Here is a 4,216-nt window from a genome sequence, read left to right as displayed (position 1 = left end):
GATGCTCCAAATCCCGAAATTTTCATATTAAAAGATAGCCCTCGACGATCAACACAACTTTTGTAAAGGCCCAAGGTGAGAAAACAACTCTTACTAGATCAATCCTAAGAGAGAAGTTAGGGTTTTAGTGAGAGGAACTCTCAAAATACCTTTTTGGAAAAGTAAGAGAGAGAAAAGATGTTGAAAAGTGAACAAAAAGGTCGGATCTCGGCTTTATATAAAAGTCGCCCCGCTCGAGCGCCAAACTCCCTGCTCGAGCGTCACTCACAGATCCCCGCTCGAGCGTCCAATTCCCCGCTCGAGCGGCAGATGCACGCTCCCAGAACTTTTACAGACATGGTGCCCGCTCGAGCGTCAAGCTCCCCGCTCGAGCGTCAGACACAAACTCCCGCTCGAGCAGCTGATTCCCCGCTCGAGCGTCTACCACTGCAGACGAAATACTGGAAGGGTGATTTCCCCGCTCGAGCGCCAACACCTCCGCTCGAGCGGACAAGCAACAACAGAGTCCCGCTCGAGCGTCAAAAACGCCGCTCGAGCGGAGAGACCAAAAACTGGGCAAAGACTTTACGTTTTAAAACACGACCAACTTATTCCCAACTTGCCCAACACAACCCAAAGCTCGAACACAAAGAGAAAGGAATAGAAAGAGGATAAGACAACAGTACTCTTACGAAACCGAATCCGGATTACAGTTAAGCACGAAAGGGAAAACCGGGATCGCTATATTAGTAGAGGCCGATCCTTTGATCGGGCGAGCGGGGGTGCTCATTTCAGGACCTTCCCCTCTCGTACCCAAGTTCCCGAGCCGAGGCAACTTTGGTGATGACAGACACGTGGCTTTAGGCACGAGTCAGGGTTTTCTAAATTTCCTAAAACAAAATATTTAGGTGGCGACTCTGAAATCTGGAAAAGCAGTCCATGTTTGGCGCTTTTTGATTAAAATCGATTTTTCAAAAACGATTTGCCGGATTTGGACTCTTTGGTGATTTATCAGTCTCACATTGCACTTTGTGAGATTAGATTTAGAACCGTGACAGGAGTCCAAACTGTAGCAGATAGAACCCAATCCGCGCCCTCTCTGAAAGGGGGGTGCGCGGAGCGAGTGCGGGCGGTCGACACTAAGGTCGTGACACATCTTTATGCCTCCCGAATGCACCACAATGCGTAAATGGTGAAACTCAAAGTACTTCCTCTTGGCAAGACTTTAGCACGAAGAGACAACCAAGGTATCTAACACTCGAGTCAGAGTACACATTCAAGCCTCTTTCTACCTTTCCACTGGAGATCTTCTTCCGAAGGGATTCTACCTCTAGGTCATTCCTCTATGCTTCTATCACTCGATTCACAAGTGTAGCTTGTGCAACTATCGAAAACATGGCTGCAGATGCAAAGGACTTGCCAAGATGCAAGTTGAACTTCCCAATAGCACCCAACATCTCCCATTTCCGGATGACAATACAAGTTACAGTGCTAATAGATTTCCTGCTCAAGGCATCGGTCATAACATTGGCTTTTCCCGGATGATAATGTAACTCAAAGTCAGAATTTTCTATGAACTCCATCCACCTCCTCTGCCTTAGATTCAAGTCCTTCTGTGTAAACAAATATTTCAGACTCTTGTGATCAGAAAACACTTCAAACTTCTCACCATACAGATAATGCCTCCAAATCTTTAAGGCAAAGATCACCGCTGCTAATTCTAGGTCATGAGTAGGGTAGTTCCTCTCATGTCTTTTCAATTGCCGCGAGCCATAGGCTACTACCCTCCCCTCTTGCATCAAAACACAACCCAAACCTTCTCATGAAGCATCATAATACACCAAATAGCCCCAACTCCTCTCCGAAATAATCAATACTGGAGCAGTGGTAAAGTCTAACCTTAAGTTCTTGAAAATACTTTTCACAAGTCTCACTCCACACAAATCTGATCTTTTTCCTTATCAGTCTAGTCAATGGTGAGGTTAGCCTAGAGAAATTCTTCACAAATCTACAATAATACTCGGCCAACCCTAAGAAACTATGGATCTCGAGAGCATTCTTAGATGGTTGCCAATCTTGCACTGCCTCTATCTTGGATGAATCTACAGTCACCCCTTCACTAGATACCACATAGCCTAAGGACTTAACTTCTCTTAGCCAGAATTCATATTTCCCAAATTTAGTATACAGTTGGCGGGCTCTAAGCAACTCAAGCACCACTCACAAATGTTCCTCGTGCTCCTCCTCAGAGGGTGAGTAAATTAAGATATCGTCCACAAAGACGACCACAAAACGGTCTAGAAACTCACAGAAGACCCAGTTCATCGAATCCATAAACACGACTGGTACATTGGTTAGCCCGAAGGGCATCACTAGAAATTCCTAATGGCCATACCACGTAGGGAATGTTATCTTTTGGATATCCTCCACCCTTACTCTCAACTAGTGATAACCCGATCTCAGGTCTATTTTAGAAAAGCAACAAGACCCCTTCAACTAATCAAACAAATCGTTTATATGAGGCATTGGGTACTTGTTCTTAATAGCCACCCGGTTCAATTTCCGAAAATCTATACAAAAGTCACAACGTACCATCTTTCTTTTTGGCAAAGAGAGCTGGTGCTCCCTAAGGCGAAGTACTAGGGCAGATAAAACCGTTATCTATAGCAATTCTAGTTTTGACCCGACCCTTGTTCTATTATGGGCTCGAGTTTCATGATTCTGTATTGTTGTTCATGTCTCTTTTTTTCCCTTATTCCTCAATGAAATTGAGTATTGGAGTGCCTTGGTTGTGTTTGGAACATGTTGATTGCTAGTTAGTTCAAATTGTTGTTGTCTAGATTTTGGCCTCTTTGCTCGAACGAAGCTCTTTATACTTGAGTGAGCTTTGTGAGCTCCCAGTACTTTTGCAGGTCTGTAAATATACTTGGAGGATAGTGTTCTTCACTCGAGCGATGGTCTTTTATCTGTAAAACTTCTGGGAGTGTGTATTCTACGCTTGAGCGAAGATTCTTGTGCTTGAGCGAAGTGACTTATTTGTGTCTGGTTGCTCGAGCAACTACTCTTGCACTCAAGCGAGCTGCACGTATATCAGTTCGCAGTAGCACCTTTTTACATCACTTTTTTATATCTTTTGTTCCAAATACCCTAGATCGGGACTTCCTCTCTCTAGAACTCTCTCTCTACTTTTTTCACCTGGATCTAGTCGGTTCTCTACCCGTGTGCCTTTGTTAAAAAGGTAATACGTCTCAAGAGCTCTCTTTTGATCTGATTAGAGCATGGTTTTGGCATTTTTGAAGTTCTCCTATCTCTTCTTTTGGTCTTCTAAGCTTGAGGTAGGAATTTTCTACACTTTCATATGGTTTTTAACTTAGTTATTTGATGGTGCATGGGCAAGATTGGGACTTGGAAGATTTTAGACAAACCTAGGGTTTTGATTTAAAAACAAAAGTGGGGTTTTAGAATGAATGTAATGGAAATGGTTATGGGTGTAGATATGAACTTGCATTGTATTAAAATAGTTAATTTTGGTGTTTGGGATGAACTTGGAGAAAATGGGAGCTTGGCCCTAAAATGACTCAAATGATTATTTTGTATAAATAATGGAATTGGTAGTGAAAGTGTGAAATTAGGAGGTTGTTTATATAAATGGTGGAGTTAGACATGTATTATCTCACATCTATGGAAATTTGGCTAATTTATCTACCTTTGAGACTGTATATCTATTTAGAAATATCTGTTTTGGGTTATCGGTGGATGATAGCCGTGATTGTTATAGAAATTACATGAAGATTAGGCGAATTGAAACTAATCTCTTATTGGTTGTCATTGAATATGAATGCGTTATAATACATTGTATATGTATGATATTTGGGAGGAGAAAGGGAATGTACTCCATATGTGGGAGGAGAAAGGGGATGGACTCCATTGAATTAAGTTGGCTTGTGAGTCCTAGGTGTAAGTCCCGAAAACCGTGCTTATACATGGGTGCCGATTCTCGTGGACGAAAATTTCGTAAAATGGCAAATTGAAGTGTTGTGTATTAATTATGTATGTTTGAGAACCACTAAGTTGTAGTCTCAGCTGGGTTATCTGGATAATAATGAAAATGACTCATAAATTGAGGTGAAATAAATTGACATGAATAGAAGTGAGATAAGACGGATTGGAATAAAAGAATTTGGCATATTATAATCTTGTAAGATATGATTGATTCTATAATGGACATTTGACATGC

The sequence above is a fragment of the Camellia sinensis genome, chromosome 9 (assembly GCF_055761805.1).
Source record: "Camellia sinensis isolate YWXY chromosome 9, ASM5576180v1, whole genome shotgun sequence".
NCBI classification, from domain to species: domain Eukaryota; kingdom Viridiplantae; phylum Streptophyta; class Magnoliopsida; order Ericales; family Theaceae; genus Camellia; species Camellia sinensis.
The sequence above is the reverse complement of the archived record's forward strand: the minus strand, read 5'-3'. Positions refer to the sequence as shown.